This window comes from Canis lupus, chromosome 3 (assembly GCF_011100685.1).
Source record: "Canis lupus familiaris isolate Mischka breed German Shepherd chromosome 3, alternate assembly UU_Cfam_GSD_1.0, whole genome shotgun sequence".
Classification (NCBI taxonomy): Eukaryota; Metazoa; Chordata; class Mammalia; order Carnivora; family Canidae; genus Canis; species Canis lupus.
Window position 1 is genome coordinate 23,040,324 of NC_049224.1, and position 14,050 is coordinate 23,054,373.

At 32.8% G+C, this 14,050-nt stretch overlaps 1 long non-coding RNA gene across 3 annotated transcripts in view; it reads right to left on the bottom strand.

Moving 5' to 3' along the window:
- LOC102154965 overlaps positions 1-14,050 on the bottom strand; it is a 198,120-nt gene that overhangs the window by 152,374 nt on the left and 31,696 nt on the right. The window contains exon 3 of one of the 3 annotated variants that reach the window (XR_005356781.1): positions 11,875-11,910. The exons of the other annotated variants lie outside the window; for them this stretch is intronic. This is a non-coding gene — a long non-coding RNA (uncharacterized LOC102154965). The remainder of the gene's footprint in view (positions 1-11,874; positions 11,911-14,050) is intronic. 3 annotated transcript variants of the gene reach the window in all.

Sequence of the window (14,050 nt, forward strand, 5' to 3'; positions counted from 1 at the left end):
AATGTAACTTGTAAAAAAAAAGTAGTAGAATTTCTTATCAATGTAGGACTATTTATAATTTGGTCCTCTTTGTTAAGAATCAGCTTAGACACAATGCAGTTGCCATCGTTGCGTGGTCAGGGAGTAACTACAAGAGTGAGGACAATTACATTATCAGGACTCAAAACACTAATACAATTTCTGTATAAAAGTTTTTATTGAGGCACAGGGTAGTTTCGCAAGCATTGTTGATGAAAGTCACATTTTACCTTACAATGCAATATTAATTCAAACATTAAAAAAATTTCTTATTAACTTCACAAAAATAAAATTTAAAAAATTATCAAGCATTTGAAGATAAAAATATGCTTTGAAAGTTATTTTACCATCATCAAGTTTTGAGTTAAACTTTTTCTCTACTCTTACTAGCAACTCCATATACAAACTGTTTTTTTTATGTCTGGGTGTGATTATGTGTTGTGCGGCAGGCTATGCACATGTAACACCAATCTGGAAACTTTGTGAAATCATAGCCTCCTTGATCTACAGTTTTATTTTATGTCTTTCAGTAAGTGATCTTTCCATTTCCTGAAATATAATATTGCCTATTCAATTCCAGTTCTTCAGATTTTCTCTAAATTGTGTAATTCCTACACTGAAAAAATGTTAATGTACACATTTATGGAAAGCTATGTCTGTTATTAATTGGGCAAAAACAATACTTCTGGTGTGTTTTTTAAAAATTGTTTCAGGGGTAACTCTACCCTCTTCCACAGACCCAATTGAATTATTACATGATGAATTGCCCTACCTTTCATGGGTATTGTTTTGTTTCCAATACTTAGAGAGTATTGCTCAATTGTTGAATTTTAAAATAACATTTTAGTTTTTCTTTTTTCTGTATTGCTGACTTTAAGGATCTATTTTGCACTGCCCCTATCTTATTGGCCATTGTGTTACTACCTGCAGCATCTATTTATAGAATGCTATGCTTTGTTCAGATTTGAACCTTTTTCCAACTTAACCAAATACAAATAAGATCCAGTGGACTTTACTAAATAGTAGTGATACAAAAAGAATGTTCTAAAGCAAGTTATTTAATAGTAGTTCTTTGGACAACTATGTGAAAAGATAAGTGTGGGGTGTGTGACTCTAAATTCATGTAGTGGGTAAGGATATAGAATTCTTTTTAGGTAGTGTCTCAGACAGCTGTGAGCTTCTGTGACCATAAAGAAATTTAAAAAAAAATACTTTGATGGGGAAAAAAAAAAGAGAGAACTACAATAGCAATATGGGTTCAGTCTATTTTACCATTTCCTCTAACACATTGAAAATTAGTATTTGGAAAAGAAAACAAGCAGCAGATAGATAACAAAAGGTAAATTGTCACTGGAGGTATTTTCAATGACTATATATCTTCTTAACACTTCTAGAGCGGAAAAAGGAAAATAGGATTACTCCACATGGAAGTAGAGTATTAGTAGAAGATATATACTCAGTTGTTTGTGATTACCAAATTGCTAATGTCTATAAACAATGTTTCCCAGTAAATTAGGTTTTGGCAGGTATACCAACTCTTTTAGTTTGTAGGAAACCAGAGAGAAAATACTAAATGACTCAGGTTAAAAACTTCTATTTTAGAATCAAACAATCTTTTAGGGAGCTAGCCAGTTAGCTTGTTCAACTATGTAATTGTATTAGTGAAAAAACGGAGGCCCAGGGAGATAAATGGATAGATCAGTGCTATATGACAATAGCAAGTTTCAAAACTCTGAGATCAGGAAAGGTTTTGGTATGCCATGCTTTTGCCTGTTTGTTTTTCTGGGGGCCTGGGCCTCCATAACACAACAAATATGTTTTTAAGACAGATAAACTGAAGAGTAGATTCCACTGGATTGGAGAATTCATCATTCCACTAAAGTGATGGAAAAGAAAGATTTCCTTTTCCCCAGCATGTGGTAGATGGATTGGAGAGGATAGGGAGGAAAGGAAGAGCTCTTTTAGCATCAGACTGGATACATTCTCCACTGAAGACTTAAAACACACAGGGAATTTGCTGCAGTGGATTCTGCACAAAATTTGGTCAAGAAGAACCCTGCTGGACCCTAATTTTTTTTTAAATCTTTTAGACATCAGCATGACTTCTGCTTCATAGAATCTGTAGATATTGAGCAGCTTTTTGAAAGGATGTGTTTTTTTTTTAATTTTTTTAAAGATCATGATATTATAAACCTGTGCAGGACTGTATTTCTCAAAAGGTGGGTCTCTTACTGTGCAAAGAAAGACATCTTGCTGTGTGAGCCTCCTTAAAGCAGCATTTCAATTTTGAAGCAATCTGTGTGCTGTGTTATTGTAGGATTTCCTTATTTCTCACAAATTACCTAATTTAAACCAGTCAGTAACTCAGAATAATTCACTTGGCATAGAAGAATAAAATATAAATATATATTTTTATGCATGGTAGAAAGTAGTCATGTTTATTTTCAATGAGATTACAGATAATATCTTGTGTGAATGATTGCTAAAGTCTGAGAAACCTACAGTGACAGACCTTTATTTATTTTTGGAATAAAACTTGTCAAGCTTTAACAGTCTTCTATGAACTGAATTAATTTTTTATACCGTAGTACCATTTTTTGCCAAAGCATTTGCTTGACATTACAAAGACTTGTTTATTTACAGAAATGGTTTTGTATGGGAAAATGAGATTATCCTATCTTTTATGAGAATATGTGAGGTTTCTGCATTTTTTAAACAATATCCACCATAGCTTGGGAATTTGATATGATTATAGCTAAAACTCTTTTAATAATCAACAAATGCACTTTAGCAGTAGAAATGACTCCTCATTTCATTGCATAGACATGGAATAAGAACATAATCTGCAACTTGGAATTTAAGGACAAAAGTAATAGTACTTGCTTTAGGCAAGTACTGTTGAATACTGAAGGAACTGATGGTCATTCTTCCTAAGAGGAATGAAATCACATGTATACATTGATTAATACTAAAATAAAAATATTCCTGTGATTTTTTTAATAACCCACTAGACTAGAGATAAAGCAATAAATTATACAATTTATCTTTTTAGTTATTTGTATTTATACAGTGTAATTTGTTTTCTTAAGGTTTTTTTTTTTTTTTTTTTGTGAGAGTAAGTGAGCAAGCAAGAGAGAGTATGAGAGAATATGAGCGGGGGCTGGGGGGATGAGGTAGAGGGAGAAGCCAACTGCCCACTGAGCAGGAAGCTCAGGGGCTCCATCCGAGGACACTGAGATCATGACCTGAGCCAAATACAAACTGACTGATCCACCCAGGGATCAAATTACAGTGTAATTTGTTTTAGACCTTTCAAAGCAAACAACTCTATAGAATTGTGGTCAGTGGAGGGCCCTAATCAAAGTTCCATTTCTGTTTAAATGCATTGTTTAGAGAACTCAAAGACCAATTCCAGTCCATTTCTTTTGCCAAGAGTCTGTTTATTTTCCAGTCTCTTCCTCAAGATTCTCAGAGGTACCTGGATTCTTAAGGAGGAGATGGGTAGGAAATAGATGTCCATATGTTCTAGAAGACTTGTTCACCAGATAATTGTCAATGACTATAATTAGGCCTGTCCACAAAGGAAAGGATTCCATACAGTGGACAGTGCTTTAAAAATTTTAAAATGTTGACTCAACAGCTTAAGCTGACCTGGGTCTCCTGATTGTATGTAGAGAGAATGACCCATCTGGTGAGTTTCTGCTCATTGGTACATATGATGGTGGTTGTCCACAGAATGGTGCTGCTTTTCTCTGGGCCCTGCACATTGACAGTTTATAGTTTACACTGGGGAAATTGAGGAGAATCACATGCCTTAGGGAATATTAAGTAATAAGTCAGCTTGATTCTATAAGTATAGTGTGCTGGCCCCCAAGCCTATTTATTTATTTTAAAAATGTAAATTTAAAAATTATACAAAAAGATAATGTAAAAGGCGAACCATTCCTACTCCACCATAGAAACAGTTCCACTATGATAACTCTTAAGACCCAAATCACAGTACATGGACCATAGTAGTACAAAGATTATTGGTATTTGTGAAAAGAAATTTAAACTAATTAACTGTGATCCCTCTTTACTAGCTTTAAAATTTTTTTTTGTTCTACTTGAATAGGTTCTAATTTTATACAAACTTTATTTGCTTAGTTAATTACTTTTGCTTCTAAAGTTATTTCTCTAAAGAAATTACTAGCAGTTTAGAAAGCATGCTGTTCAGAATTGTTTTGACATATGTGGGTAGAAAAAAAACGATGCTGAAATATCAAACAAATGCCTTTGGTTTGGAACATTCATCCTTAAACATCTGTTAATACAATTGGTATTGCAACAGAATGCAAGCAAATTTCTCACTTTTGAACCACACAAGGTCTGAAACATATAAGATTTACAAGTTATATGATCCTTGCTTTCAATTCCAAAGAATGTTTTGCCTAGGCTCACCAATAACCCACTTGAAACAAAAAGACCTCACTTCTCAAAACCGCATACCGGATTTATAATTTCAAAAGCTTGCTATTTGTCTTATACTTTAATTCAGCATTACAGTCTTGCATTCTGACCACCTCAAATGACAGCTTTGAAAAATCATAAGTACTGTTATTCCTTACACATTCCTAAAGAAACATTATCTCAGTGGAGCTCTTGGGAAAAGAACTATAATATATGTACTGACTTCTAATATAAGTTGTATTTTTGTCTTCCTTTAGTTGCAAACTAAATGTTCTCTTTTGCTTTATATTTCTTCACTTCTTACACACGGTTTTGGAGATGCACTTTCCTTTTGCTGAAAAAATATACAGAGCAAATTTCCATCCAAGTTGTTTTTTTTTCTTGTTTTTGTTTTTGTTTTGTTTTGTTTTTTAATCTTCTCTGAAGCTATACCAAAACTAGGACCGTGAGCTTTGGATTCGTCCATGACCCCAGCATTCTCAGCAGGTATGTCCAGGTCCTGTGGTGCGGTGAAACTAGTAGGCAGGATGGGAATGACAATACCTCTCCTGTTGTAGTCACAGGGCAGCTGCCAGGAATGCCATATTTAAGTGAGTTGAGTTAGCCTCTGACAGACCCTAAAGTGCTACCAGTTCAGAAAGTTTCTTGAAGCGTTTTATTGTATAATTTCATTATATTTCCAAAAGCAGAAAGCATATACTATGATTTAAGTAGTGATAATAGATGTCCTTGATTTTCATTAAAAGACTATCATAACATATTAATAGAGCATTATACCCATAAGAGCACTTCTGTCAAATTCCCAGCTAATATACATGTCTAGAAAATTTAAAGAGAGTTTGCTTTATTAGTAATGTCACAAGGCTGCCAATGATAATTAAATAAAAAAATGTTCAATAATCTACCATACTATTTATAATTTCAACATTTAGATATAATCAATGTTTCAGTTTTTTAATTGTGAATTTAATTAAGCAGTTCTTTTAAAGTAATCAATAAACACTAAAGTCATTCAAATAACAAAAAATAAATGTCATTCAAATTGCATGAAATTCAGTATCATCTATCATATTCAATATTATATACTTGTAATTTCTGAGACATTCTACATTGTTTTGCTTTTAGACTTTATACTATATTAGTGCATGAACACATAGCTTCACAGTGACATGTCTAATAACAATTTAGAATGCATAGTTAGAATTTGTCACAGTACTGCTATCTCATATTTTGTGTTTATTTGTTTATATATTTGCTCTTTTGAAAGTAAAGTCAATGAAAGCAGGTATGCGGTTATTCATTGTTGCATTCAGTGTAATTTCCAAGCTTGGAAGTGTATCTGAAATGTAATGTAACCAACAGATGTTCAATAAAAATCTTAATAAATATAATATTCATCATACTGCTATGCTATGCTATGTTATGAGACACTTAGGTAATTTATATACAGGAATTTGGCTGCTTCTAAATTGTTTTATAAATATTGTTTTCATAGTATATATTGAATTATACAGAATATAAATATTTAAAGTTTCTTATATATTGACATTTTTCAGTAAAATTAAGCATTTTTGTATCTAACAAAATATACTTTTATTATCAGAAATCTCTAAACATTACGTTAAGTTCATCCATTTAATCTTTGTAATTTTACTAATTTTAGGAGTCCTTCCTTAAATTGCTCAATTTTAAGTTTCTCTTAATTTCTGAACAAAAAAATGTATTGTTTCATTTAGTGTTATTCATGTATAGAGTATGCATAGGTGTGTGTGTGTGTGTGTGTGTGTGTGTATATATATATATTTGGGTAATTTGCTTCCTATATTTGATGGATTTATATTAAATATCTGTCTTAACTTGTTTATTATTGTGCATAAATTATCATACTGACCATTTTAACATGACATTTTTTCATTCAATTTACTTAGTTAATCTGTGGATATATAATATTCTTTAAAAAATACCAATATTTATAATTTATGTAGGAATAAAAGTATAAACAAAATAAAGGTATAAATGAACTTTGCCTGCAGAAACAAATAAATTTGAATTGCAATATTGAGTTGTATTATTTGTAAATGTGATAAAGTTCATGCTCAGTGTTATAGAATATTATTTTCATTGCTTTTACTAAGACTATTCAAAAATCCACGCTGTTCTGGTCCTCTATTTATACTTTTACCTCCCGCATAGCCACTATATAACTTTCTGGTTTTCTCAAAAACATTAGATTGGAAAGATGGTTACTTGTCTTATCAGAAGAATTTCGTTCACAAGAACATACAGCAACAATAGTATGTGTGGAAAGCACATAATTTCCTAAAAGTTAATTATGAGAAATTAAAAATATATTGGGATTTTTATTTTTGCTAATTGACTAGAAATACAAATATTTGGGATGCCTTGATGGCTCAGTCATTTAAGCGTCTGCCTTTGGCTCAGGTCATGGTCTCAGGATCCTGGGATCTAGTGCTGTGTTGGGATCTCTGCTCAGGAGGGAGTCTGCTCATCTCTCCCCCTCTGCCTCCCCACCCCCACCCTGCTGGTGATCTCTCTCTCTCTTTCTCTCTCAAATAAATAAGTGTATCTATCCATTAGTTGTGTAATCAGTTACTTTTTTTGTAGAAATTTAATTTCAAGTTTATATTAGTACAAAGCTGTAACAATCCCATTATTTTTAAGATCCAGTAACTGCCTATCTACAAAACAAATCTTGATTTATGCATTACATTCTATATCATCTCTTCAATTCGTTGATTTTCCAGTCCTTATTAGTTGAGTGCCCAATAACCAAATATATTATTTGATGTTTCTCACCCCAGTGTGGTGACCCATTGAAATGATAGAAATAATTCTTCATCAAATTATCAATAATCAAAGTACATAAATGATTTTATACATTACAATATTCCATTAAAATTACTAATTCTCATTTCCACTTTTGGTCTCCTTGTTCATTTTAGAAGAGGAGGATAACATCAAGTTCCTTCATTCATTGAAAATATGTAGGAAATACTTGTTTCATATATTCCAAATGAGTGTGTTACCTGTTATATATCATAGGGAAAAATATTTTAATGCCTTGAACTATTGATATAGGCAATCTGACTGATCATGTATCATTAAAGCGCAAAAAGAGTTGTCTTAATGTGGCTCAAGGACATTTTGTGGACTCAATGATGTTATCAGCTAACTATTTTAATTGCCGCTTGGGCACCTGGCTTATAAAATGTCTTGTTTTATTCAACCCAGTCGTAAAGGAGAGAACTATAGGCTTGACATAGCCTTTTATAACCCCATAAAGCCTTAGGATTTGGGGAGAAATATTTGGTTGCCATTTTATATCATGTTTACATATAGAGTGCTGGAGCTGAAGAGTGTAATTGGAGTAGGGAAGATAAAATTTGGCATAGAATAAGGTCTGATATATAGAAAGACTGAAATATAGGGTTGTGGGGGAGGAGAACTGGAGAGTTATGGTTGATTGCATTTAAGCAGGGGCAGGATAGGCAAGAATCACAGGAACCCCAGAGATTAAAGATTTTCCTTGATGGGCCAGGGAGATGCGGTAGGAGGATGGGGAAGGAGTTATGATTTCAGTGCTTATGAAAAGGAACATCACCAACACATTTAAGATGGAGAACGAAATGTGGAAAACATCTGGATATTGATGATGTAAAGAAGCTGAAATAACTAATGCTGAAAGCTCATTACTTCTGAGATTATTTTATATCAAATGACAGATTTCTTTCTTATTTAAATCACTTTTAATTGCATTTTCTGCAGACTCAATGGAATGTGCAGACTCAAAGCAATGAATTGCAAGAAGTTTAGGTCTTACCTTTGTAAAGTAATAGGCACTTTTAGGAAGAACATCAAAGTGATTAAGTCTGTCTTAATTATTCTTTGAAAGAGATAAGGCTCTTTTACAGGAAAAAGAAGTATGGAGTATTTCAGCATTTTTATGTGTATATAGGCACACAAAAATATCATGTACTCAGAAAGATAAAACTTAAAATATTGAGCAGCCAATAAAAAATTATCAGGCCGTGCAAAAAAGCAGTAATATATAACCCGTAATAATGAAAAAAATCAAACAAAATTGACCCACAGATATAATAGATTATTGAATTAATAAGAAAGGTTATTAAAACATGTATTATAAGTGTAGCCCATATATTAAAGAAAATGGAGGAAAGAATGGATATGTGGGGTAGAGACATAAAAGATATAAAAACTATCTGAACTGAACTAGAGACAGAAACTGTAATGACTGAAACGAAAAATACACTGGATGCAGATTAACATATTAGACATTGCAGAATGAAAGATTAGTTAACTTGGAGACAAAGTAATAGTTGTACAAAATAAAACACACAGGAAAATAAAACAAGAAAAAAATGAAGTATTAGTGAACTGGGGGATAAAGTCAGATGCCACTGGAATCCTGAAGGAAAAATGAAAGGGGGAGGTGGATAGATAAAAAGTTGAAGAGATAGGAGGTTTTTTGTTTTTTTGTTTTCCTATCTGATGAACATTGTGAATGCACATGCTCAAGACGCTAAACACATCCAAGTACAAGGAGCATAAAGAAAACTACACCAAAGCACATCACAATAAGATTGCTCAACAACAGCAAAAAGTAGGAAATTGTAAATGCATCCAGAGGAAATGGCATGTTATATACAGAAAAACAAAGATAATAATGAGAGCAGATCACACATTAGAAACAATACAAGCAAAAACATAGCGGAAAATAATTTTGAAGTAATAATAAGGAAAAAAAACCTGTCTGCCTAGAAGTCTTTATCCAGAAAAAATATATTTCAAAAATGAAAGTGAAATAAAGACCTTTTTCAGACACATAGAGCTAAAAGAATATATCAGCCCAGCAGAACTGCACTACAATGAAAGCTAAAATAAGTTCTTCAAGTAGGAGGAACATGGTACAAGATGGAAATCTGGTTCAAAACAAAGGAATAATGAACACCAGAAACAGTAACTCTATGGATAAATGCAATGTCTTTTTAAGTTATCATTTAAACCTCTTTAAATGATAACTGTCTAAAGCAGAAATGATGAAACTGTACCAGGGGGATTATGCAGACATAAAATGTGTGACAACAATAGCACACAGGCTAGAAACTAAGAAATCCAAAATACACCATTTAATACTCTTTCTTGAAATTATATATTATTTCTTGATAAATTGTGATAAATGAAAACTACACACTATCAATCCTAAATTAAACCTGTAAATACCAAAACAGATTTAAAATCAATGTATTGGTTTCACTTGCTGCATAAACAAATTACCACAAACCTAGCATCTTTAAATAATATGTACCTATAATCTCACTCTATTATCAATCTTCCTTGGGTTAAGAGTCCAGGCATGTTTTTGTTGGGTCCTCTACACAAGGTTCCACAAGGTTGCATTCAGGGTGTTATCCAGGACTGTGTTCTCATCTAAGGCCCAAGGTCTTCTTGATCATGTGGTGGTTATAATTACCACCATTGCAACTACAGAACTCATGGCAGGGTAGCTTTTTGAAAGCTAGTAGGAGAGCTTTTCTCTGACCTCTAGACCAACTTTTAGAAGAGTCCATTCAATTAGGTCAGGCCTATCCAGGATTTCCCTTTGATTAACTCAAAGTCTTCTGTTTAGCAGAACTTTAACTACAAATGTAGAGTTCTTTCACATGTTCCTTATAATGTATTGTAATCATAGGAGTAATATATTCACAAGTCTGGTGTATACTAAAGGGGTGGGAAGAGAGGCAGTGTCATATAAAGGCAGAGTTTATTGGATGTCATCTAAGATTTATGCCTATCACAGATAATAAGGCAATAAAAGAAATAAAATAGAAGCATAAAAATAATTAATATAAAAGAATGCAAAAGTATGATGAGAAAAAAGGGACAAATGAAAAACAAGACAGTAAATTTAAAGCCAATCATACAGGTAATAACGTAAGTGTAAATTATCTAATAATGTAAATTAAAAGCAGTGATTATCGGATTGTATATAAAAGCAAGACCCAACTATATGCTACCTATAATAAAAAACACTTTAAATACAAAAATACAAATAAAATAGGGATAAAAACAAAGAAAAATATACCATGCTGATGCTAATGGCAAGTGAGTAGGAATGGTTATATTATATCAGGCAAAATAATTTTCGTAGTAAAGAATACCATCTCAGATAGAATAAATTTTAATCATAAATATGTCATCACGATAACAGAAAAATACTAAACAGTTTTGCATATCATAGCACATTTACAATATCCTAATATATAGATATATATTTTATAAACTTGTAAAGAGAAATAGACAAATTATATCTGAGCCAGGGATTTCAACACATCTCTCAATAATGATAGAAGGAATTGACAGAAAATTAGTAAAGTTTTTTTTTTTTAAGATTTTATTTATATATTCATGAGAGACCCAGAGAGAGAGGCAGAGACATAGGTAGAGGCAGAAGCAGGCTCCTCACAGGGAGCCTGATGTGGGACTCGACCCTAGGATCCCAGGATCATGCCCTGAGCCAAAGGCAGATGCTCAACCGCTGAGCCACCCAGACATCTCCAAATTAATGAAGTTATAGAAGACTTGAATAAAACTAATACTTTGGCTTAACTGACATTTATACAGCAGTACCCAATAACAACAGAATATATATTCTCCACAAAGCACATAGAACATTTTTCTATAGGTAACAATTTAAGAAAATTCAAGTCATTCACACATAGTGTAACCTGACTGCAATGGAGTTAAATTGGAAATCAAAAATACAAAAATATCTGGAAAATGCAAGAATATTTGAAAAGTAGAAACACTCCAAATATTAAATTAAAAGAAAAAATGGAAAAAAAGAAAAAAACTGAAAACATCTAAAAACAAAATATTTTAAAAATTGTGGACTCCAGCTAAAGGCATACTTAATTTTAAATATATAAGACCAAACATATAATAGAAAGAAATATTTCAAATAAATGACTTGAACTTTGGGGCCTTCTTTAAGAGACTAATTAAGGGGCAGGTTTTCCAGTTTACCATGTAGTTGCTTCTTACAAGTAAAATGCTAACGAAATCGAAAAGTGAACAAATCTTAGATTCTTAAGAGAAATTATGTCGCAGGGAAGGCCCTTCTCCCCTAGGCTTGAGAAACAGATGAGTGGATACATAGAATCACAACATTCTGGAGCAGGAACATCTGCAGGAGTTAGTGACCAGTGGGAAACCTGAACTGTAATCAACAAATTGCTGGAGGCTTTGTGCAGACAACTCTTGACAATTAAACAACTCCAAGGGGACCCAATAATAGAGGGGCCCCATGCTTTGTGTATTTTACCTCCCAAGAACACAGCTGGTTTCCCACAATAAAGACTGGCATACCTCACAGATATTGCTCTGAAGTTCAGCTCAAGACCACTAGAAAGAAGTAAATAATACAAAAAAGCAAGTCAAATGAGGTTTTTGGTTCCCCAATGTATATAAAATGTATGTTTATGCTGTACTATAGTCTATTAAGCATGCAATAGCTTTGTAACTAAAAAAGCACATCTTAATTTAAAAATGTTTTATTGTTAATAATGTCATTTGAGCTTTTAGCAAATTGTAATCACTAATTGCAAATAACCATAACAAATATAATAATAAAGAAAAAGCTTGATATGTTGTGAGAATTACCAAATTGTGACACAACGACACAAAGTAAGTAAGTAAGTAAGTAAGTAAATGCTGCTGGAAAAAAATGTCACTGATAGGCTTTCTTGACACAGGATTACCATTAATCTTCAATTTGGAAAAAAATGCAGGGTCTGTGAAGCACAATAAAGTGTAGTGTAGTAACACAAGTTATAACTATGTTGGGGAAAAATAGCTTCCTGTTTACATTAGATGGAAGGGAACAGGAATCATTCTGAAATAAGCCAGAGCACCCTGCTCTTATTAACAATAAATTCCCTAAGGGGTAACTAGTTGGCCAGATACTAATCTCCTAGAGTTTTATCAGAGCCAAATTCATCTAGAAGAAGGGAAACATCTAAGTCCAATCCACTCTAGCAATTCAGTTTCACCTAAGCAGAAGTGGAGGTGGAGTGGTGTGGAGAGACTGAGAAACGCTTGTAAAGCTCATAGTCCAGAGACATAGTCTAACTAAAAGACTGAAACCTAATTATAGGATTATGACATACTACTCTTCCCCCTACACCTTTCATCACATTACTAAAGTCCTATTTGTACCAGTTTCTTTTAACCAGTACCTCATGTCGTGCTATCATTTAAAAAAAATTACAAGGTATACTAACAGGCAAAACAAACAAACAAAAATGAAAAGTTTAAGGAGACAGCATAAGAATCAAAACTAGACATGGCAGGGATGCTGGAATTATCAGACAAGGATTTTAAAACAACTATGATTAATATGTTGAGAGCTCTAATAAAGTAGATGAGAATGAAAAAATTGCCAACCCAGAATTATGCACTCCGTGAAATTATGCTTCAAAAGTGAAAAGATGGCAAGACTTTCTCAGATTAAAATTTGAAGGAATTTGTTGCTAGTGGACTTGCTTTGCAAGAAACGTTAAAAGAAGTTATTTAGAGAGAAGGAACTTAATATAGATTAGATTTGAATTGACATAAAGAAAGGAAGAGCACTGAAGAAAGAATAAGTGAAAATAAAATAAAAATTAAGTGACCTAACTGGTGAGAGTTTGGTCAAAATAATAATAACAGTATATTTTATTATTTATACTTATATATTTATGCATATGGATGATTATATATAAATGAAATGAATATCAGAAAAAAAGAGGTATGAAGAAAGAATTGGAGTTATTTGGTTATTTTAAGGCACTCACACTCCATGAAGTGGTATAGTGTTATCTGAAACATGACTTGGATTCATTGTAAATGCATATGGTAAACTAGAGCAACTACTAAAACAAGTAAAAAAATGTATAACTGATATATGCTAAGAGGAAAGAGGAAATAGAATCTTATAAACTGCTTAGTTAAAAACCACAAAAAGCAGAAAAGTGATGTGAGACAAAAATAGGAACAAAGAATGTGAGCAACAAATAGAAGGCAGTAGCTAGATATTACTCCAAATATACAAAAATCAATTTGAATATCATTGATCTAAATACACCAAGACACCAAGTAAAAAGCAAAGACTGTCAGAATGAATCAAAAAACAACACCCAACTCTATCTTGTCTATTCAAAACCCACTTGAAGTATAAAAATACATATAGATTTAAAGTAAATGAATGTAGAAAGATATAGAAACATATACCATGTTAACACTAATCAAAAGAGCAACTATATGGATTTTATTTTTTAAGATTTTATTTTTAAGTAATTTCTACATCTAATGTGGGACTTAAAATGCTGAGATCAGGGATCCCTGGGTGGCGCAGCGGTTTGGCGCCTGCCTTTGGCCAGGGGCGCGATCCTGGAGACCCGGGATCGAGTCCCACGTCGGGCTCCCGGTGCATGGAGCCTGCTTCTCCCTCTGCCTGTGTCTCTGCCTCTCTCTCTCACTGTGTGCCTATCATAAAAATAAATAA